The sequence below is a fragment of the Prinia subflava genome, chromosome 1 (genome assembly GCF_021018805.1).
Source record: "Prinia subflava isolate CZ2003 ecotype Zambia chromosome 1, Cam_Psub_1.2, whole genome shotgun sequence".
NCBI classification, from domain to species: domain Eukaryota; kingdom Metazoa; phylum Chordata; class Aves; order Passeriformes; family Cisticolidae; genus Prinia; species Prinia subflava.
In genome coordinates this window covers 53,567,982-53,593,199 of record NC_086247.1, presented here as the reverse complement: position 1 = coordinate 53,593,199, position 25,218 = coordinate 53,567,982, and the positions used below count along the sequence as shown (strand labels likewise).

General features: G+C 39.4%; 1 protein-coding gene across 1 annotated transcript in view; it reads right to left on the bottom strand.

Annotated features, from left to right (window-relative positions):
* LDLRAD4 (low density lipoprotein receptor class A domain containing 4) overlaps positions 1 to 25,218 on the bottom strand; it is a 283,789-nt gene that overhangs the window by 226,506 nt on the left and 32,065 nt on the right. Inside the window, exon 2 of the mRNA XM_063397097.1 lies at positions 13,149 to 13,279. The gene's annotated coding sequence lies outside the window, so the exon portion shown is untranslated. The remainder of the gene's footprint in view (positions 1 to 13,148; positions 13,280 to 25,218) is intronic.

Here is a 25,218-nt window from a genome sequence, read left to right as displayed (position 1 = left end):
AGACTTCATAACAAAATCTTTCCTGTCTATCACTAATCTTCTATACACAAGAACTGCCACTTGGATAAAGTGTCTCTGTCAGCCTGCCTGTGACTATACACAAGAAGCTTCAGCCTTTGTCCACTGGCAGAGCTCATGAGCTTTTTCCTGCAAACCTCAGTGAGACAGAGCCACAAAAGAGAGGAAGAGGAAGCAAAACCCAGCACTCCTCATGATTACCCTGTCATCTGTTCAGGAAACAATTTCTTTGTAGTTAAAGAACTTCAGATTTAACTTAAGAATTTCAGTATTGAAATTCCAGAATAAAAATATGTCTATATTTACACCAAAAGGAAAAAGAGGAGGCAGAGAAAAACACTGTAGTTCTAATTCCAATCTTTGAAGATTAGCTGGAGTGTGGTCTGCATTTCTTATGTTTCTCTTTTCTCATGCATTATCCAGTAACATTGTTATTCTTCCAGTTTTTGAAACCTTAAGACCCCCTTTAGAGGGTCCACTCCTTCCTCATCCCATATAGCACCTTGAAAAAACGGGACCAGAAAGCATTAATTATGTCTTCAGAATCTGACAACAGCCAGTGAAAATGCCCTTAAAATGCTTTCACATTTACAAAGAATTGGTGAGAAATTGATCTGTCTTTAATTTAGTTAGCAATTTGAAAAGATGTTGAGATTGAGCCCTATGTTCTGAAGTCCTTCCTGAATCTGAATAATCCTCCAGCCATAACCTAGAAATCTGCTCCCTCTCTGAATCTCTTGTTCTCCAACTTTTCTTATTACACAGAAAACTTTTTTCCCCAACAGCCTGCTTTCTCTCAGGTATTTAATGGGTGATTTGAAAGAAATAAAAAGATGAGGAGAAAAAGATTCCTACCCTTCACATCACAGTGACTGCACAGGATCAGTAGGAAAGCCTGCATTGCAGCACAATTCTATCAAACCCTTGGGCCTTTCAAAGGCTGCAGTAATGCCTTCCTATTGCTGGAGGAGGTGAAAAAAAATTAAAATCACACAATCTAACCAGCCTGAGAACAGTGGGCTTGGGAGTAAGTGTTCATTCAGCAAAGACGCTGACAGAGCAGGTGAAAATAAAATGCTTTCAGAACCTTTCACAATCTATTTCTGGATGAAGTTCTCAGCTTCATATGGTTTTCTGCCACTTTGAACTACACCTTAATGTAGCTACCTCTTCAAATAGTATCCAGTATAGCAGACACAAGGAAGCACTAGAGAAAGTACCAAAAGATCCCCAAAACTACATAGGAACCCAAGTACAAGCAGTGTTGCCATTCAGCCCAAACCCAGGAAGTTTTTCCCAGGGAAATAAGCTGTAACTCAAACAACTCTTACCTGCTGCGCAACATAAAAAGGAAATCCCAACAATCTAGCATCTGCTGTAAGGAAACCATATCCTCAAGTGGAGGAACTAACATACATATATCAGAATACACCAGAAATCTCCAATAAACTCACTTCCAAGACAGCCATGCCATAGCTCTCTTTCAGCAAAATTCAACAATGAGACTACAGCTACATTCATTTTCCTTCTCATGTGCAGGCTTTCAGGATATATTCCTCTTTGGTCCCAGTCCTCCTCTTTTCCTCTTTCCATTAGGATGCTACAGATTGCAAAGGCTAAGAGGAAGCATGCCTGAGCCAAGAGAATTTTCAGTCTAACGAAAACTGGTACATCATGAACTTCAGAACTGCAAGTTAAGAGGAAGTTGGTCAAATTCACTGTTCAGAAAATAGAGCATAAGCTTTTCTGTGGGAAAGCTTCTCCATAGTAACTAGAACTGCAATCTGAGCATTGACTCCCTGTCAAAAATACTCTCAACATAAAAACAAAGTACAAAAGCCTCTCAAAAGCAAGAGATTTCATGACCCAAAAAAGAGGACAAGAGGAGGATCCTCTAAGCATATACAACTTCTCTGCTCCTGATCTATTTTACTAGCGAGGAATGACACAGAAAAAAATATAACAAAGGATTAAACAGCTATTTAACATGTACCAGGTAATTATTCTGGCAATTAGTAAATTGGTGGTAGTGCTTCTCCAGCAAGAAGTAGGATCAATGCAGCTGATTCTCAGCACTACAATTAGGGATCAGAGAAACAGTTAATGCCTTAAAACTGCTAAGTTTTAAAAACTGGTCTGTATTTTTTCATGCCGTCTCCACCTTCTCTTAATTTTTAAAGGCTTTTCATTTCAGTCAGAACTACTCAGTTGTTTCACAAGGGAAGAGAGAAAAATATCTTGTTTAGTCCTTAATAAAAAGACAGACTTGAAAAGAAAAGTTTCAAAGACTGGTGTTTCCAAAGAAAGGGTCTGGGGTAGTTTTGGATAAAGAAAATATCTTCCTTGACCCTCGGGATCATTTCTAAATACATCTCACACATCTTTCAAAAGATACAGATTGCTCCTATTCTTTAAAATGCAGCTAGAGTTTTGCAGCTGAGGTCCCAAAAGGGTCTGATCTGACGGACCATTCCTTCTTTCCCACCCCACAAGGAAGAGCCCCTGGAGGAATGTACACCACCACGGAGAGCAAAGTAGCCCAAGGAAGCAGTCGTCGTCACAACTCTGGCTCCTCCCTGTAAGCTCCAGGACAAGGTATCATCAGAACTGAAATTTCTGCAAATATCCATAGTAAGGAATCCACTTTTAAAGAAGAGGGGAGTGTTTCTAACACTGGAGACCAAAATTCTAGTCAATATTTCAAAGATTTATGTGCGCGAACAGTTTCAGGCACTAAAGCACTGCACCCTGATGAAGTGTACCTCTATCAAGAGTGAACACATTGTGCTTTGAGGCTTTCCTTAGGAGCCACAGGATGAAAGAACCATCACACACATGCCAGTCACCAGGCCACCACAGGAAAAAGAGGCACAGCCACTACCATTAACCTGGCACATCCCACAGAACACTCCACAGTAACGAGGACAGTAGGGAGAGCAGGCTTACTGCACCTCCAGCCTGCCCTTGCCTCCCTTCTGTAGGGAGTCATTGAGCATGAAAAAACCTGTTACTGTCATTTTCCCTACCATAAAAACCATAGTAAGAAGCATGGTGAATGGTAGGGACAAATGAACTGTGGCCAAGAACGCTCCATTAAGTCAGCACTTTGAAGGTCTCATGGTTTCTCTTTGCTTAATGTTTTGTACATTACAGCAAGTTTCCCTAATAACATACAGCTTAGATTCCTACATTTCCAAGGGTTTATTAAATTAGCATAAGTAAATATGAACATTTTCATATGGAATTAAAGACAAACATCCAGAATTGCAAGTGAAAATACAATAACATCTGACCTTTCATTTAAAATACAAGGAATAATAATCTTGATTCATTCATATCACTGAAAAATAAATTAGATGGTCATAAATTAGATATCTCCTGAACAATCAGGAATTTTCATCCAAATGTTGGGGATAATGTAGAGAGAAATTATTTTCATTTATTATGGAACTGAAAACAAACAAACAAACCAAACCAAAAAACAAACAAACAAACAAACAAAAAAAACCAGCACAGAGTATTGAAACAACCAACTATCCAGCCTTCAAAGAATTTTGCTACCCTAGCTGAAACTGGACAGAAACCTTCCTATTTTTTCTTGAAGTAATTTTTGCAACCGATTTCACTTGAAAACTTCCTAATTGAAAACATTAGTGGAGCCAAGAAGAAAATGTGATGCAGAACAAAATCATGCAAAGTCAATTAAACTGATGTAATTGTCAATACATGCGTTTTTGAGCAATAATCTCCCTCATATCAAGAAACTACAGAATAAAATCTTGATGACTTTTCCTTAAAAATCCATGATCTTTTCCTGCTCTGCACAATTTGTAATAAATTATCCTCAGCTTCGAAATAGCTCATTCCTGTGAGCCTGGTTTCAGTTTCAGGATTGCGACTGCGTGGTAACCGCTTCTCTTTCTGTTGTTTTCCATTTCTAAACGCAGGCTTTGATCCCCTTGGTCTTGCTGGTGGAGCAGTCGCCTCACACACACAGTCTCTCTTTGAAGCCTTCCAACAGTGCCAAGAAAGAAGCAGGCTATGGCAGCAGGCTCAGTATTCTCTGGTTATGCAACAGATTAGATCATTATCAACAAAACTGGATGCCTCCAGCAGAGAACAGAAATGGGGAATTTGAGAGCAAGTTTTTCTTTACTTTTTGAATTAAGTGTGGCTGGTCAGTTTGAAAGGAGGAAAAAGTTACCTGCAATTAAGGGCTGTTCATATCAGAGAAGATTACACATCAGTGAAAAGCTCCACAATAAACATTACTGCCACATTTATCACTCAGTTCTGTTCCTTCCTTGGCATGAAAGTTTTCCCATTCGTTGTGTAATGCAAAAGAAATGTTTGGCTTAAACGAATGCCAATAATTTAAGAAGTCTGATTTAGCCACATGGATTTCATTCCCCATAGATGGATGACCATGTGCCAACAGGATGCAGGAGAGAAATCTGGATTCTCACATACCTGCAGAGAGAATCTGTGCTTCTTACCTACGATATATTCATTTGCCCACAGCCTGTGCACGTGGATATCCTACACATCTGTCACATTACTGTCTTCTCTAGTCTGTCTTTAACTTTTAAATCATCAATTAAAGATATTTCAGTTCAGAATTTCACTTCAGTTAAAGGATAAAGTACCTACTGATTGGGCATGGAGTGAAGATAAGGATTTTGAGTCTTCATATACAACAGAAAAATGCCTACTTTAATTTCTTAAGGGGAATGCCATGTATAGCTTCATCTTACAGATAATTTGGGGAAGTGCTACACTGCATGAAACAAATCCCTCAAGTCAAGTTCTGACAATGGATGTATAGTGGAGAGATTATAGAATATTGAAAGCAATAAATAATTTACTGTTTGTATGTAAGAATTCAGTCACTGAGGCTTACAAATGCATGTAAATCGAACCAAAAGGCTTTGAGAATCCTAACCAAAAGCTTTTATAGCTTCTACAAAGACATTAACAGTATTTAGATACTGGTTATAGGAAAAAAGTAAGTATGAAACAGTTTAATATAGAAAAATCTATATGGTTGCTCTTAATAGGAGAGGATATTCTTGTAGTGTTTCAAGGTGTTAATTCTATATTATTATAAAACTGTAAACTTAGAAAGCACTACAGAAGTTGAGTTTTGCTTTTCATGTTCCCACAAAACTAGCACTAAAAGTATTGTGCATCTGTTTATATTACAAGATGAATGTAACACTAAAAATAATATTACCCAATAAAAGAAGGATTATGAAGAATGGCAGAAGTTACATGACCAGTGTAATTTGTGTACAAATACATATTATCACAAGATCATCAGCAGCTTAAAGAAAATCTAGATATCAAAAGCTCTGTGTTTTGGGCTTTACTTGCAGGAGATATTTTCCAGACATGAGATTACTCTTTTTTTTTTTTTTTTTTTTAATACATCTGGAAAATATTAGGTCAAAGAAATTATGGGTATACTAATGAGCTATTAATACTCACTTGTTACTTGTTTGATATTACCACTGAAGAATCAGAAAACCGTGTCCCCATCTCTCTTAAGCAATCGTACAATACTTCATTGTACAACATGACTCTTTAGAAGAACAGACCTAAATAAAATCAGGTGTTTAGCTGGACTGCCTTCATCTCTATCCCACAGTCAGTAATAATCAAAAACTACGTATGAAAAAAAATAACTGGCATTCCCCCCCCCAAATCATGACAGAAGAAAAATCACTGATGAGTCAAGCTAGTCTGTAAGTGGGACACAAAGTATGATTCATAAGTCATTGCTTCGGGTTTAATTCTTGAGAGAGAAAAAGCTCCATCAATAACATAAGACAGAAACTCTAACTCTCATTAGAAAAACATAACATTTAATTCACTGTGTCTCTTCATTCTGAATATTTCTGTTATGTGTGTTCACCACAAGGGTTTGAAGGCATGACCAGTAACCTTCAGCAGCTCCTGCAGGCAGTGAAATCTTGCAGAGGACACTGAGTGTGTCGGGCCACATTCCTGAGTTGTCTTCTGCACAGCTGCAGGGCACAAGCTCTGTCTCCACCACTGGGGCAAAGTGAATGGGACCTTTCTGACTGAAACCACAACAGAAGGTTAATTATGGCTCAACTCCATCATTACCAGCACCAAATTTATCAAAGCAGATGAGACTCAGTAAATCTGCCTAATTTGCCCTTTTTTTACTTTTTTCCAAATGTAATATCGAGGTAAACTGGACTACAACACTAAAACAAGGAGATGAGTCCAATGAGATGATGGCAGAGGAACCAAGAGGAGCAAGAAACACCACCACTGCTTTCAGACAACAGATCAGATACTAAGCACTATGTCAAAATTACCTCTGGGCTACAGCTTTTGTAGCAAATAGGGTTTTCAAGGGCATTCCCCTCCTCTGCAACTGCATATTTATCTCATGTCTTTCTTTCAGCCCACACCCAAAACAGAGGCTTTATTCAGTAATTTCAATTTAGGCCCAAAGGACATTTATGACAAGAATATTTTTAATATTTAAAGTATAGTAGAATATATACAGAAGTCTAAACCAATAAAGAAACAAAAAAATAAAGACCAGGAAGCCTTTTTTATTAAGGAGGTAATAATATAGCAAAAGACTCTATAAAAACCCTCTTTCAAAACCCTGTATGACCTTGCTGTTCACTCACATCCTTCAAGCTGACCACTGAAAGAAATATATACTAATATTCATTTTCCCACATGTTCATGGCAGTCCAAATGACAGCTCTGACGCTGGAAACAGATTGGCAAAATATTTTATTTATCTTTAACCTCAGCTATGAAAAATGGGAGAAACAAACAAAAAAAAATTAAAAAGCCATGCTGCTATTGGACCTTTCACAATTTAATCATACATCATACCTGTACTGCAGAAAACATCAAACAAGACTAAACTTCTAAAATGTAGCCGGATTTAAATGTGTGCTGCTTTCCTTGTACTGTCAGCTAGCAGGCCTTTAAAGGAAGATTATCAAAGGCACTCCAGTCACCGTGATGTGAAGACAGAATAAGTGAGCATGACCTTGAGTTCTCCCTTTACATTTCATGGCATTTTTTCTTAAGTATTTTTAAATCATCCAAACAGTAAGTACTAACATGGACACTAGTGAATACACATGCTTTTGAATAGGATGATGAAAATTACTTGAATGAATGTCTTTTGGCTTATGTGCTCATTTACATTCCCCTCAGGAGTAATATATTAGCAATGTCACTGCTACGAACAAGTAGGTGACATATCAGTAACTATCATCTATTAATAAATACTTTACTCATTCCATGAGGTTAATCTTCATATGCACCCATGAGGCAGGAAATTATAGTCACTATTTCCCCTGGGGATGCTAAAGTCATGTTATAGACTGTCCCAGTCCATGTAGTGATTCAGGAGTCAAAGCCATAAGTAACAAACTGTCAGAGACCCTGCCTCCTAATCAACATTCCAATCACTGAATTTTGCCCATCTGATGAAGGAAACTGTAAGAATCACGGTCTTATCATAACTGAAATGTAAAATTGACATTTATTAAAAGCTGTTAGAAGCTTAAAGATAAATTTGCCATTAAAAGGGGAAACAATGAAACCCTCATGACTGAAACCTTAGCTGGTCTCTCCTTTGTCTTCCAAGGACATATGTGTGATAATTGCTACAGAGTTACTGCTCCCTCATTAACACAGACCTTTGTTTGGAATAAATATCTTTTCTAAAGAACTTGAGAACGTTTTCTTTGCCTAAATTAATTAATTAATTGACTTCTCTTTACCTAGCTCCTAGTCCTCAAATACTTCCTGGAATGTGAACAGAACACTTATGATACGAGATACTGCTACTGTTGCCAAGAAAAGCAGGAGAAATACTGAATTTAAAAAAAAAAAAAAAAAAAAAAAAAAAAAAAAAAAAAAAAAAAGCACTGCTCCTTTCCCTAGTTTGTTTCTAATAAAATTAATAAAGCAATGAGTAGGTAGCCACTCCTCTACTTCTACAAGAGTGTAGTGATTGCTTTCAAAAGGGAAAACTCATAAGCTGCAAGAGCATTATAAAAGTAAGATTCTACCCATATGTTAAATGTTTATTTCCAGCACATCTGTCTTAGCTCAGTAAATGTTTTTAAACTTACCAGGACACTGATTTGTGGAAGTCCCTTTAAAACTAGTAGGAATTGTATGAACAAACCCCTTAAAGCTTTCAGATCTATACCCATGAATTAAAAGAAAAATTAGGTTGCAAATCTTGCAGGATTCAAGGCATCTGGAGTGTCACTTGTCCAAACTCCCCCACGACATCTACCTTTAATGAGTACAGCAATGCATTTCTGCGTTTCTGTTATCACCTAGAATCCAGGAGGTGAGAATGGAGAAACAGTCAAGTTCTAATGAATTGTTAAAAATTGGTTAGGAGTTCAGCACGGAAATTTGAAGGGGTTCAGGGGCTTGTGAAGATTTCTTCCATCTCAATTGTCAACTGCTTGCTCATGTTGAACGTGCTGATGAGGAAATCCTCAGATCATGCAGCAGCAGCAGCAGCCCACTGCAGGGACAGACATCATTGGGAATGTTCCAGAAAAACACTTCAGTGACTGAGGAGTTTTTTCTTTCCATAACTTCCTTAACATAAAAGGAAATTAATGTGACAGGTTCTGGTAAGCACAGACAATGCCACTTTTCTGTATTACCTCACCCAAGAACACCCATCCGCTCATTTCTCAGCTGACTTGAAGACCAGCTTCTTCTAGTACAGCTGTTTCCTCCTACAGGGAGCACTCATTTCCACTGTGGCTCTAACAATTAGGAGACAACAGTAATCACTGCAGTAACCACAGGCCTATATATCCCTTCACACACACACCAAACACTGCTCATTTCTACCATGAATTTCTGGCTTAAATGGGGAGTAGACAGACCAATCTTCACAAAGTCTTGAACACAGCTCTCTTCCATAAGAGCTGGGCCAATACAAATGTTATTAAAAGCAAGGGAAGGGATTGGATTACAAATGGAATCATATAAGTTATGAAAACCATACAAGCAAATGTCAGCCTTGAAACAAAATACGAATTTCACTGTCCTCCATGTAGGCAAAAAAGCAACAAGTAACATGTTCCTTGATGAAAAACACTCCTTGTAAGCCTGAAAGAAAGACTAAACTGAAAAGGCAGGATTAAGCACTTCACCTTGTTTTGTGGGGAGTTTCACTGAGCACAACAGGAATACTCCTGTGTGCTTTATGCAAGGGCATTTACAGGACAAGACTGAATTGCTGAGCCATTATTTTGCTTGTGGCTCAGGAATCATTCCAAAGCAAACATGAGAGGGAATACAGCAATATATACTTTCAAAATTAATCAAATTCATAATAATTTTTAAGCAATGAAATTTTGAATTTCATTGAGGTCACCAAAGTTCAGCTCTAGCCCTTCAGCTGATCATCAAGATTAATTACTGCCTCGCTACTGATCAGTACTGACAGACAAGTCTAAATCACTGTCACACAGCTCAAGAGCTAAATACTGCTTCCAAAAGTAAATATGTCCAGAATGAAAACAAAATCCTGTATATTGCTGATAGTACAAATAAACAAACAATACAGGAAATCCACGCTTTTCTGTTCTAAATACAACATTTTTCCATAAAGGGATATGTTTGCTTGTATGTGAGAAAGGAGAACGAAAGTCGAGGTCCCTCACCTTATTTCCACTGGGTACCACATGGTGGTAGCCAATCCAGTCTATACAACAAAATGGGATCCAACAAATCTTATGTCCTAAAGGGAACGTTATGGAATCTCACGTTCATTCTCCAATATCAGGAGTCAAAATTATTTTTATCTTCTAAACAAAAAGCTATTCTATGCTTATGAGTGTGCACAACATTTAAGACTGTGTCTCCTCATCTTTTAAATTCTTGCCTAAAAACTACCTCTTAAAATTTTCCATAGTACTTCTTGCTATGTAGATAAACAACTTCTCTTGCGTCACTGTCAATAGGGCAGTATTTGACATGACTTCCCCCAAAAGCAAGCCAATCCCCCCAAAAAATATAATATTTAGAAGATGCATGTATTCATGATGCTTTATCATCTCTTCATTTTTGAGAAATTCTGAAATTTGAGCCATCAACTATAAGAAAAGAAACAACCTCCAATAAAAAGAATTTAATCTACCCAAAATCCTCTCCAAGGGTCTCCAGAGAACCAGGACAACCCAGCATTTCATGGCACGGACTCCAAACCACCGAAGCAAGCACAAGCTAGATGGGAAGAGTTAAATAAAGCAGCTAAAATTCAGCAGCATTGCGAGCTATTCCAGACTACAGTTACTGTAACCTACACTGGGTGTCCTCTGCATAAGCACCAGTGTGACTTTGTGGACTGCTGAGACTCAGTCTGTTGCAACTGGCATAAGTTGCCACAGGCGAGTAATCACAAGAAACTGACCTTGGCAAAAGCACATTTTACACTTCACTGCTGTTCAACTGTGTTATACTAAAGAGAGAGCAAGTGAGCACAAGCAGAAGGGGGAGGGAGAGAGAACAAAGGGGGATAGGCAGCATAAAAGTGAACGTAGCCATTTTCAGCTTTACCTGCTTTAAAGATTTTAAGAGAGGTACATCACAGCTCCAATGCACATCACAACCTACACACAGTTACAGCAATTCTGCATGGTATCATTTTTAAACCACCAGAGTCTAAGGAGATTTTTCTGGGGGGGGGGGGGGGGGGGGCGGGGAGGAGAAAGAAAGGAGACTAAGTACTAAATTAGAAATTAATATCTAAAAAAATTCTCCCAAGAAGGAGGAGGAAAGTATAGAAGACAATTATAACTTCACATTTTCTTGCCACTGGATTAATGCATAAATGAGGATTTTTAAATCTTTCCTCCTGTTTGGCTACACCTGTTGAGAGTACATTTGAGTCAGCTGCAGCTAATAAAGCCTAAATGTATTCCATGAGATGTGCAGCAAGATGTCTTAGTCCTAATTTTTAACATTTCAGCTCAACCTTAACTTCAGCTCTCAACAGCCCAGCAGCAATTTGCAGGAACTAGCATGGTAAAATCCCCACTGCTGCACATACAGTTGTGTCTGGTTTTTCTCAACTATCTTTGGTCTCCAATGGTTTGAATCAGTTATTTCCTGTAAAATAATTTTCTTGGTTTCTGCATTACTTTTCTTTGGTATTGATTACTGCATCTCCAAAGAAACAGGACCTGGCAGAGCAAAATGGCACAGGATCCCATCATTAGTGCTAACCCACATCCTGCCCAAATTTTTCAGCAAGTTTAACACAAGGCTCTAACCTTGAGGGTGTGCTGGGTTTCCAGAACATTCGCTGGTTGAAGCAAAACACGCGGCAGCTTTGTACGAGTTCCAAAATACCGAATCACTCTCCACTTGGGAAGTGTACAAGGTATGCAAGTCTAGACAAAATAAAACGAGACCACATGGATTTTGTATCTGCTTCCTTTCCACTCTTAGGTCAGTGACCTAAGGACTCGATGCAGCTTCCCTTCCAGACCTTGAAATCTGCTTTTCTCCTGTGTAGACAGTTTCTCTATTCCTCATCTGGTTCCATAAATAACTCAAAACCCTGCAACAAAAGCCAGCCTTTGTTCCTCTAAAACACGCAAACCCTTCACATCTCTGTCTTCACAAAGTCTCCATTCCTCTGTTAAAACTCCTTGTGCTCCGTTTCAGTCCTCTAAATGTCATTACTACCAGTAAGCAGAAGTGGCTTTTTTTGGACACAGCCATGTTGTTCCCTTGAACCATTCCCATGTGACAGAGTCTGGTCATGGTACAGTGACCTGCCCTGTCACTGGCCAGGGAGATACACGGCTCAGCCCTGACAGCAGATGGCTGATTCACACACACTGACGCTCCGCGACTCCACAAGGATACCATCACGCTTAGCCCATAAATTATGAAAACAGCAATTCTATGAAGCATGACCTAAAATTTCAAGGGACTGAAGTATTTCCAAGTCTGAACTTCGGATCTGGGTCAAAAAGGTGTCAGCTGTGGATCTGCAGAATTTTAATCATCTCATCAGACTGTAGCTCTGTCTCTCACAAACACATGATGTTTGCAAGGCCCACAGGCATGCTTCCTGACACTGAGGTAGGACTCTGTAACAGAGGGCTGGATAGGCCACAAAAATACTCACTGCTTCTGTGAAGTGTGGGAGAAACTCTTGCAGGGTCTAGACAGAGAGTAAATTGATGTCTGTCACATTTTTCCGACTGCACTTGGGCACAAAATAAACTTATTAAATTTTTATTTACTAAGTGCTATAGTAATTAGTTATAGTAGATAGAAAAAGACAAAATGGAAAGAGCACAGTAGTTCTGCAACAATTCCTGTGGGCCCTCAGGCTTGGCTACCTATGGTAAGCATTTCTCACAATGACACGCAGCAAAAGAAAGAAAAGGGTAACAAAAAAATAAAAACCTGAAGGGTACTAATATCCACAGGAAGAGCAAATCTTTGTTTATATTAGGCCAAAAGTACACAGATATTTGATAACACAAGAGCACCCTCAGCCGAATGGAAGGATTTGACATCTCGTACTTCTTCAATACATATCCTAAACAACAGGTCACTGAATTAGTCTCTCCCTTTTCAGCTCCCTCTGGGCCTCCCAAACCACACCTATTTTAAATGTATGTGTCAATCAGTACTGCTTGAGTTATTTGACTTTATAGTTCACTAGCTAGGATCTCATTTTCAAGTAATTTTACTCATTAGGCAGAACAGAAACATTGACTGAGTCTTCCCTATCCATACAAGTAATTACCAATATGCTGGCTACTGCGGGCATCTCCCTTCCCTTTCCTCTTCCTTCCCCACCTCCTTTATATAAGAGAATTGCTTGAAACCACTACATTTCCACAAAATAGACAAGGGCTGGCAAATCAAAATCTTTTAACATCTAAAAATTACTAGGAAGGTTTAGGTATAGAAATATATATATATGAATATGTATTTATACAAAGTATCCAAAAGATGATGATTCTGTAATGTAGTATAGTCAAAATGTTACTAGAATGGGATTAATCTGACCAAACTTTTCCTCTACTGGAAAAAGATTAGTTTGTTTGAATTACATTTACCTTTTTCAAAGTGTTTTAGAAAGAAGTCTTGTCTAATTTAAACTCATCCAATACAACATAATGATATCCTTGAAGTCCAGAGAGTCAGGAGAGTCTTGCTTTTCCTTCTAGTTGTGAATATCGAGTGTGATCTACAAGACAAAGAAAGTGTGTGTGGGGGGGGGAAATGTTTGGCAGGCAATCCTTTATCTTTTCAAAGGGTCAGTATTTTCAAAATTCTTACAGAAAATGGCCCTGACTCCAGAAGTTCAATCAATCAGTCAATCAAACAATCGTTACTCGATTCGAAAGAATTCCAAAGAATTCAAAGCAGATTTATTTTTCCATGTCAAATACTCTCTCTCTCACTGTCTTCAACATGAAGACATTAGAGTGAAAGGTCTGATTTCCTCTCCTAATTAAAAACAACAACAACAACAACAACTACCACCAAACCTTGCAATGCACAATGGACCAAATATTTGCATTTTCTGCTATAAGTTTAAATTTACCATCAGGGAATTTATAATTTTTTGTTAGAACCAACAGAAGAGAAGGGTTACATTTTCTCTGATGTGAAGTGCTAATACACTTCACAGTGCCAGTAGCAATTCCAGAAAGAGAACTAAAACTATGAAAAACATAAAATACCCTTTTCTCCTATTAGACACTACAATTAATCAACAGCTATTGGTGAATAAGTAAAGTACTCATCAGCTTTGTTGAATAAGCATGTTTTAGTCTGGAAACAGCTGTGAGAAGTTCACCAGATTTCATTCTCTGCATTGTCCTGCTACCTCTGGAGTCTCCAGTTTTCTAGGGAACATCACTTTTTCTGGACAGCATGTTGAGCCTGTAGTTTTGCAGATGCTCCTTGGGTATAGTATCAGCTCAGTCTTTCTAGTTCTTTCAGTAACAGCAAGCAAACTCACAAAAGCTTTGCCTCAGATTTCACAGGCATGTGTGTGCCTCTCTCCCAGTACCCAGGCCGACGTGCCAATATGTAGGATTAAACTTTTTCCAAGGTTGAATAAGCCACCATCTGTCTATCTTGTGTGGTGCTGTGCGCCATCCGGGAGACTTGTCCCTTAGAGCATGTTTCTACCATATGTCACTCCTGAATGATCAGTTATGCCAAGACATTTGGGAAAAAATGACTAAGTCGAGCTGGAAAACCCTTTCCGAATTCCAGAGGAGGTTTGCCAAGCCTGTATTTGCAAATAACTTCACAGTCACTAGTTTCTGCATATATTGTGTGTAACAATAAATAATAACCTTTTCCCAAACAGACATGAGGTACCTGCCCTCCAGTGTCCAGAACTCAGGGACTTTTTAATAAGCCAAGGAATTCAAGTATGGTGCATCTCCAGGAAAAATACAAGAAACTTTTACAGAGACTTTTACGATTGCTAACTCAATAAAGGAAAAAAAGAAAACCCAGATGACAAGAATATATTTCAAGAAAGACTCACCTTGTTATTTTAAAACCACAACAAACCAGTAATTTCTTTAAAATACTCAACTAAAAATACCTAAGGCAACCAAATGGAAGGCTTTTTCCTAATAGTAACCACCTCACAATGACCATATAAAGTGCTCACCTGCACGCAAAGTGATCACCTAAACTAAATGTTAAACTGCCGATACAGTTCATGCATTTAGAATTTGTCTAATAAAGAATATGACTCTACCCTATTTTAGACTTAAAGAACCATTTTATGTTCCAATTCCTCAATTACTAAATTAAAACTCAAGCCAGCATCATTCTTATGGCCAGCTCAAGGCTGCTCATTTACATAACTGACTTTCAAGGGCACTTAGTTACACAGCAATTAATATCAGCAAAAAATCTACTGGATCTGCTACCTAATGTTAAGGAAGACATTCTTGAGAACATTAAAAGAAAAGAGAAATTAGTAAGTCGTGATTACAGCCTCTCTGAGTAAGATTAACATTCAGAGGAAACACATTCCTAAGGGCAACAGGAGAAATATTAAATATGAGAAGACAAATTATAGGAATTATTACATTTAGAGACAAAAGTGAAATGAGGAGCAGTACTAAAGTCCAAGAGAGAACATCGACCTTCGTGGTTCTCCTTCAGAATTTGGACAATCACTGAAAAAGAGGGAAGACATGAAACAAGGATTCACTCCAGCCCACTGAGATTTGGAGAACAAAACACAACAAAAGGCAGAAAAAGTTCATGTTAGACAAAGAAAACCACTACTGAAAAAAGGTTATTATTAAAGGAAAATTAGGTAAATTATCACCTCAGAATGGATTATGACTTTTTTTAATGTATCTAATTTAAACTGTCTCCTTATGCACAAAGAGTGAAACTTGCAAAGGTGAGGATGTTGGCAACAAATTAGTCCACCAAGGAAATAAAGCCTCCTACTGCAACATAGACTTGCTGAATGGTAAGAGGAAAGTAAATATAGGCCAGCTAGGTAAATTTGGACTGCTTGCCTACGTAACACACCTAATGAAATTGAAGCCAGCATACTTTTTGAAAGGCTCAGCTCCTTCCTGGCCCGCTCTGACAGCCTGAGGCATTCACTCTGTTGAGCCAGGAGAGACTGGAGAGGCTGGTTCTACAGCACCAACTTTCTGCTAACACTTGTTATTCCAGCGAGAAACCTTCAGGGTAACGTGCACCTGCTCTAAGGTCCTCCTTGCTTCTTGCATCCACCTACAGGCCCAAATATTCTTCCCTTCAGGATCAAATATGATTTATGCATAAGACTGACCAACTCAAAGGGCTGCAAATGGGGACAAGAGGGGAGGAGGGAAATTCATCAATGCTGCCAATTAAGAAAATTCTTATTCTGGGTAAGAATTTGCTCTGTGAAGGTGGTCAACAGCTTCCTCACAGGAGTAGTCATGCAGCTTCTGCACTGTCATCTCCTGCCAGAACTACAGCAGAAACAAGAGTTTCTCTTACAACAGGCATCGTGGAGATCCACGCATATCGGTGAGGGAAAACTGTGGAGCAACATGAAGGGAAAAAACATTGAAACACAAAGAAAGATAAGAATTTTTCTTTCCCTTCACGTTCAGCTTGGAGAGACTCAGGATCTGTCACCCATTTGTCCCATACCAGTGCAGACATACAAACAGGAATCTTCTCAGTCTTTGAAAATACGATGCTTTTTAATTTGGTTTAATCACAAGGAGTTTCTTGGAAATTTTTGGCACACAGAGGCTGTTTTTTTTATATTCCACTTCAAGCATGTACTAAGCATCAAGACGCTCTGTAGTTTTCACAAACTTTTTAGGGAACTCTCAATTCTCCTCGAATTCAAAAGCTCAGGATTCCAATAATCACATGCAAACCCATTCCTCTAGGAAGAAATTCACTCTATGGCACAACTAAATGTTTCTGTGACATAACCACAAAACTTAACTGTAACATCTACTGATAAATACAAGCCTCATGACACCTCAAACGCAGAAACAGTGAAATTTATTTCCACAGGAAACTATATTTAGAGGGTATAACTACAGAGACAGTGTTTAAAGACAAGAAGGGCTCTTCAAGAACTAGGCCAAACCCAAAGAGCTATGTCCTCTGAGCCATCCACCTGCAGGGTATTTCATATATTCTCACAATATTCATTACGATTCATTCCCCAGTGGAAACTGTGGGCCCTACTTGGCAAGACTATTTTATTTCACTGACCATGACCTAAGGGAGAAAATACAGGTTGATGAGAAGTTATGAGTTGTCACTAAAAACTGCCAAGCAACCAGTCCCCTAGTATAAAGTCCATTCTGCAAGGGCTGTGGTACCGCAACATAAAAAGAGTTTGTTTTTCAAAAATGTTAATGCAATATTAAAACAATACACAGTTGCTTTTCTTATGAATAATCAGTACTCGTAAAGTAACTCAAACAAAGACAATCTCTATGTGCCATGTAAAAGTAGCTTGGAGTTACCTTTGCTAGGTGCAAAAACAGGGATTGTTGAGGCAGAGATAAGGCTTCCTTTTCCCAATCACAGAGATAAAGCAGTTTTCCTCACGTAGCTTTCCTCTTCCTCACTTTCCCCCTCCTCCACACAAAACCCAAGAAAAGCTGCCATTGCTTTAGGTCAAAGGAAAAACAGGCCCAGCTGCCATAAGCCAAACAACATACAGGTTTGCTATCTCCCCTGCTGTTTTGGCTTGAGCTCCTCAGACTGGAAAATTCAGAAGCACGATCTCCCAAGCTCTATAAATGCCAGAACCATCTAAGAGGAAAATAGGACAAGGCCACCCCCAGGCAAGTTTGTACTAAAATCTGCTGGCTGCAAGGCAAAAATACAGTAAACATCACATAGGGACAGACTGCTCCTCAGAAAATATTCCACAAGAACAATATAGCTTCCAAAGAAAGACTGCACTAAGGGGACTTCTGGAGGGAAAAAAAAATGCAATGTTTTAAAATCCTTGTGAGGAGTTAGCAAGCTAATGGCACACTCAACGACAAATTGTTTGACAGGCAATATGCTTTTGACATTAATCCAAAGAAATGTACAAGCGACATTGAATGTTCTCTACAAAGTGGTAACAAATTCGGTATCCTAGAATAGTTCTGCAGTTCACTAAGGAAGTTTTGCTTTTGTCTTAACAATTGATTACATAGAATAAAACAAGTAATAACATGCAATTAATCATCAATATCACCACCCTGTCTTTTCAGGAAGGACAATTTAAGTTAAATTTTTGCTGTCCTTGAGAGATGAACTTTGCAACTGATTACAGTATGTTTTAACGTGCTCTATACTGACTCAACCTTGAAAAACAAGCCAAAAACAGAAGTTGAAACATCCTTTTTCCTGTGTAGTTCCAATTTGCAGTAGCAAGAAGCTAAACAACATGCTCTCCACCAGATGGCTGAAATAAAAAGAACACTCCTTCTGATTAATTAGGAAACAAATGAATCTGCTGTTAGCACAACAAGTTACCATCAGGAAACCTGGGTTCCCATTAAACTTTGATATTTGTGCTTTCTCTGCAACTGTGCTCAAGACCATCCTCAGATTTGTCTCTCATTTCAGAGGCAAAGTGTTAGACACCAGTCCATCACACACACGTATCACACCAGCCACTGTATAACCAAAAGGGATACTGGCCCTTTTCACAGACAAATAACACCAGTTTTCCTGAAAGAGAAAGTATCCATCACAGTAGAAACAAATTAAGGTCTCCTAATGCTGTGAGGAGAATTGATGGGTAAAACCACACATCCCTTGTTTGAGTTCAGTGAGCAGTGGAGGCTCATGAATGCACATCCAAGCTCTCCAGCTGCTCCTGGAAACAGAAACCCCCCAGAGCAAATACAGCACAAGGAGCAAGGATGTGACAGCCCAAGCAGCAGAGGCCAGTCCATGGTTCCCTGTCAAGGGAGGCTGCCAAGGATGACTGTGAACATCTCAAGTGAAGGTTCAGTGTGGGAGTTGGTCAGGCAGGGAGTGGCAGCAAGTTGGCCCTGGCTGACCACTCAGAAGGCATCAACTTAAGGCCTTAGGAAGTGGAGTGCTGAGAAGGAGAACATTTAGATAGGTTATGGTGAGAAGCATGGGATTATGGGTTTAGTTATGTTAATATGGGTTATGCCATAGTTTCTATATAAGGTTATGTCTTAATAGTTGGTCAACTGCTTTTCCGTATATGGTTACATTGTTGTTGATAGGATCTTTGTTCTGTAACTAGGGTTATATAACATACTGTTCCCTGTAATATCGGTCCTCTGTTGGCTGCCCACCCCAGGGCTTCATTCTCTGGGGCTAATTTGTACAGCTTCTGTATTGCTTATGGGGCAACCACAGCCATACCCACTCCTTTCACTTCACCGGTAGTGAAGTGGCAGACCCCCAGTGACGGTGGTCTAGGTTGAGAGAGACCTGGCTTTATTGCTGGATTGGGATAAAGCCACCGACCCCGAATCTGGGTGATCCCTGTTCCTCAAGTCAGGTCAAATGGATCACGACAGTTCAGGATACAGTGCAGGCACTGGGGATGGAGGGGGTGATGGCATAAAGCACATGGAACTTGCACAGAAGATGCGCGAGTGCGTGCACTTAGAACGTGAATACAATGGTTGCTGTTACTGAGGTGAGTGACTTTGGGAAGAAGAAAATGAGCTTACCTGACCCAGCAAGGTGCAGATAAAAGGCCTTGGTATTGTCATTATTCCTCTGGTTTCTTTGCATGAGCAACTGCTTTATTGCACCAAACCTTAAAGAAGGACCATGTCAGAAGCTGGCTGTGGGAAAGAACCCACCATGTTTCAGGTATAAAGGACAATTTTGCCTTCTTTACTGATCATGTGTGCGCCTAAAGAGGCACAATGCCTTAGTGAGAATCCAGGACTGCCAACTAACCCACACCCCTATAATTTAGAGTATTTCTCCTATGTGCAGAACTGAAGTTCTCAAACATATTGAGTGTGATATTTTCTAAGGCCAAAGGGAATGGTGGAGACATTTATTACAAACTAAATCTAAGTCCCCTTTTTAAAATCCAAGTAAAGGTATTATATCCCATTCAGTAATCGAGAAAGCTCAGAGACTTGAATATGAAAACCCAAAACCACTTCTCCACACATTAAAAAAGGGTTTCAATAATTTTATAAAAATATATATAGGAAGGCTATTTAATTACAATAAATAACTGTATCTCATTTTTCCTTATAGGCTGGTGATAGTTAGATACTCTGGGAAATACAAGGATACACAAAAATGCAAGAGAGCATAGATGACACTAATATTTCAAAGTGCACCTATCCATTACATCACACACACAATTAACCCGGGGAAAAAATACTATTTTTTGAGCCTTTACAGTCAGAAAATGGACCCATGCAAAATTTCAGCAAATACAATATTCTTTGGCACAGTGTTTTTGGAAGACCCACTTCTCTTCTGTTTGCTTACGCTTTACTTGATGCCTCCTCTAAGACTTGTGTCAGAGGAGAGACAGTGAATAATTAAACCTGTGTACCCTCTCCCCACCACTCACAACACTGAAGACCTCAGGAATATCTTCCAATGTCTCTTCTCAGGATAAAGAATCCCCGTTTCCTGTGGACATAAGCCTTTCCACATCTCTTAAAAATGCTGCTTTTTCCAAAGTTTTCTCATCCTGTTATATTGTTTCTGAACTGGGAGACTTGAACTGCACACGATACAAGATGCTGGTGAGCCATGAACATACAAAGTGGCAAAAAGGATTCCCTCTCTTTAATTCTTTATTCCTTTCTTAATATTTCTTAATATTTGATTTGTTTTTCTGATCAGGGTAGAGTAGTGAGTTCCTGTTTTGCACTTCTGTTTATCATAACCTGGTAATTGACTCACACATGGTAACAGCTCAAAACTCACCATTTTTTAGTGGAATCACCATTATTTTTTCCCTCTATAAACCACTTTATCCACACTGAATTTTACCTGCCTTTCGACTACTCAGCCACCCAGCCATGTCAGCCACTCCTCCAGTTCTTCATGGTTCACTTCAGACTTACTACTATGAGCTAGTTACTACTATCAGCACACTTTCCTACTTCATGAACAAGCTCCTTTCCAGTGTACAATTTATGGGTTAAATCCATCAACCAGTCCAATGACTCTGGTGACTGAGAATCACTTATTCCCACCTTATTCCTCCCATCTTCCACCCACATATTAGTCCATGACATGACCCTCCTTTATGCACTGCTGCTGGCTTCTGTCTGGCACAGAACATTGTCAAATACCTCTGAATGCCATCCAGATCTTTCTTATTCACCTAGATATTCACCCCCTCAGAGGGCTTCAGATACCTTGGAAGGTGGTATTCCCCTTCATAAAAGAAAAGGGTTTGTATTTGTCTTGTTAACACATCTGTAAATACTGCATTATGAATTAGATAGTATCCTTGTTATTGACACATTCTACATCTTTGCAGATAAGATGTAGGGGAACAAAGTAATGTAATTTTCTGCCTTTTGATTAAAAAAAAAAAGACATAAGCATTTGCATATTTTGAATCCAAATATCCAGGGAATTTAAAGTAACACCTCTCTCCTTTATATATGGCTATAACTAAGAAGTGGCACAAGCACAACAACAGCAATTTCTCCTCTTGCAACTCTTCCATGAAGACAAGACTTTATTCAATCTTCTAACAATTTTTAACCTGAGGATCAAAAGGAAAGCAAATATATTTTAAAAAAAATTAAATACTTTTCTGCTGTCTGCCAGATGTGTAGGACTGTCAGAAACTGCATAGCAACAGAAAATTTTCTGAGTCAGCAAGTTACAGCTTCTCCCAAGTTTTCTCCTTGATCTTAAGCAAATTGCTACTATTCTTTACTAGATTAATTGACTAATATTCATCCCCCTAGTGGCCCATTTTCACTGACCATTAACTTAATGGTGCAGGGAATAATGTCTTTACAGCCTCCTAACCCGGCTGTTTCCTACTAGCCTACCACAAAGGGCATGGGTACACCCACCTGAATTCTGAAAAGATATGACAATGATTTGTAAGAATTAGCCATGGGAAACTGATTCCACTTACTCCCATGTGTTCCTGCATTAACAGTAGCCACAGCCCAACCCTTAAATTATTGTCTGCAACCTGCAATGACTCCTCTCAAAGGTTCTCTCCTAACATTTATCCTAGCACTATTTGTGACACCCTCAGCTTCTTTGAGATCACCAGTTCCAGACTCTTTGTACCTGGCTCATTAGTGTGAAGAGTGGCCAGAAGCTCTGAAGAGCACAAGGCACAAGATGGGTGCTGACACCCCAATTTACATAACACCTCGCACCAAATAACTATGTTGTCATCAAGCAAAAAAGACCAAAAAAACAGCAGTATGGAAAATTTCAACAGTGTGGCTTCTTCATTAAAATATCTATTTGAGCTTTTTTGTTGGTTTTATTATACAGAGAGGCAGAGAGCTCTGTAAACAGATTTGCTTAGTTTCTGTGTCTGTTGCCAAATTTCCATCCTGTGGAACCAATTTTAAATAGAAAAAAAAAGTGTCTCTTCCCATCCTCTGCTCCTTGGTGCCATTCTTATTAAGGATACAGAGTAAAAAATGAATGGAAATGAACTAGTCACAGTGGGTTTCAAATCCAAATGTTAACTTTTTAATTACCAAAAAAACTTCAGATCACTTTGATCATAAGTCTGTCTTTTCTTGCAGCTATGGAAAGTTTTTAAACGGAAGGCTGCCAACAATGACTTTGTTATAAACTAGAGCTCACAGTTATTTTTATGGAATTTTGTCTCAGTAACTTTTAGCTCAGCATTTCTCATGAAAATATTTCCAAACCACCAACTTGGCTAAATATTTCCAGTAAAGCAAAATAATCCCTAGCTCCTAAATACAACTCTACTTTTTTTAACTTCACTTTATCCTTCAGAAAACTAGTACAGCTTTCAACAGGGGAATGACAGAGAGGGGAGAAAGGAGACAAAAAAATCTAAGGACTTCAAGCAGCCTCTCATATCTCTGGGTCATAGCAGATGCAGGACTGGAAATGGAGACGAGATTTGGGAAAAAATCTCCCACATATACACAGGTATTAATAGTAATAGCCCGTAAAACCTGAATGAACACTGCCATTTGAAATAGTGCAGTACTTGCCTAGCAGAAAGTTCTCAAATAGATTCAGCCATTGTTAGCCCATGCTCACTGCCAGAATTTCCACACTAACATAAAGAACGTGATAAATGAGAAATAAAATCTGATGGGCTTTGTATTACCACTTAGTTTAGCTCTTTTGAAGAGGGAGTGTAAAGGAATCATTTATTATAACCCTTTTCATATCCGTCAGATGTTGCATGTTTTATGTAACTATAACACATTTGGCAAACTCTTCCTACCTACCCATATGCTAGTGAAAAGCTCAAACTGTGCAGGAGAAACCTTTCTTCACAAAGTAAATCTCCTCGTAGAGAGGAACTGCGAGTTGGACCTAGGGCTCCAAGGGCTCCAAGTTAGACCTAGGGCTCCAAGATTTCTCTCCAGGCCCTCCTCTCTCTGTGAGGACTGACACTTCCACACAACCTGGAACTCCTGTATCTGCCTCCCTGGGAAGCAGAAGTACCGATCCTGTGCTCTACCCAGTAGAGCAGTTGCACTGGAGCATTCCACACACCAGACCACAACACAGATGCAGTACAGCCAAGGCAAGCCCTCATCCATGCCCCTGCAAAGGCTCTCAGAACCCAGGTGCCAGTGTTGGCCAGTGCCTGCCATCGCCAGGGACCAGGCCCACTCCCTAAAGCAGAGTAACAGGACCCTGACACCCACAACTCCCTCACAGACTCCAGGGCAGCCAGCTGGGCATGAGAGCTGACCCCAGGGGCCAGTCCACATGGGATGCACTGTTCTGCACACAACAACCCTCGCTCTTTCACCTCAAGCACACCTCTGATCTTGAACTCAAACCTCATTTGTGGTGTGTATGAGATCAATATTTGCAAGCTCCATGGGTAGTCCTGAAACTTGTATCTTCCAGATTTCACTACAGTACACAGGGAGAATGGCAGCAGCTGTGATGAGTAGGAGCTGCCACCAGAATACCCCAGCAGAAGAAGGAGAGGAGTGTACGGAGAACACGTAGGAAGCTATGGAGAAACAGAAGAGGCTACGGCACAAAGCACTCACAGCACAACCTGAGAGAAAAACCAACCACCCTCAAACAATGGGGCTAAAAAAGAAATGGCAGCGAGGAAGATGATGATGATGATAAGAAGAGTACAGGTGCAGAAGAATGGGGGAGGCTGCTCCAGGCAATCAAAAAGGATCTTCCTTCTTGGTTCATCCTTAAAACACATTCAAAATTTAAAATTTTAGAAACAGATTTGCAGAGCAAACTGATAATGCATTTCACTCACCAGAGCTTTCACCTGCAATCTATCTCTGCAATTTAAAAATGTTTTCGACTAAAAACATTTTTTAATTAAATACTTCACATAAATGTCAAACATTTGTATCTTGGCAAATATGTGCCACAAAAAGCAATCTCACAACCTCAAATTCACATTTTTTGCTAGGTTCTACAGTGAGACTGAGCAGGAAACACCTTTTGCCTCCAAACTTGTGAGGAACATTTTAAACTGCAGATAGACTTTATCTAGCAGGATCATCCAGTCAAATTTTGTTGATGGCTTTGTTTGGAAAGCTGCCTCACTACCTTTTAGAGACTCTTGAGTTGCAGAAAAATGTCTGTAACTCAAGTACATAGGCCCAGTTTAAAACTGTGATGCACTTGTGTCACTAAAAACTCAGGCAGCCTTTGACTGCAGCAGTCGTGGCAGGGTTTCTGCGAGAGAAGATCAGAGGTCACTGTTTCGAATGCAGAAAGTGACCAAAGGGGGAGGCTGCAATAGCCTGCACAAAATAGTACTAAGCTCATCCATGAAACAAGAACAGAAAAAGGGATTTAAGAGATTAAAAGATACAGCACTCATTTTTTAATCTAGGAAATGAACCCTGCAAGGCAGTATGATGGAATCAGGATGGGACAGACAGAAGGATAAGACAGTAGGCTGGATGAGAGACCTGCAGGACCAAAGTTGAGCTGACTGAATAGGTTTTGACCAGTCTTACCAGTGCTGTACATTGTCACTGGAAACAAAATGGGAAGCAAACCCTTGCACTACCCCTCTGGCCCACCTGAATGCAGCTGCAGCACTAGATCTGAAACTGATGGGCAAAAGCAATCTTCTGTGCACAGACAGGAAGAAATGCATTCATTTGTAACTAAAAGGGACTGTAAATGCCTGTTACCTTGGAGTCTTGCCTGTTATTTCTAGCAGGGTACCAAGGCACTGCAGATTAACGTTTAGAAAGCAAACCAGGTAGACAAGCTCACAGGAAGGAAGATCAGGTTTTCTGAGTGCTAACTGATGTCATACTAAGTAAGAAGCACGGGGGTGTGTATTGTGCTCACTTAGAATAGTGATAATGCAACAAGTAACTCTAGTGTTGTCTTATACATGCACAGAAAACAAATGTATCAACTCATCACTGATTTTCACACAGATAACTTTTTAATCCTTGCTAAAGTAAACATGAAGAATATAAATTAAGGTTTCTTTACACA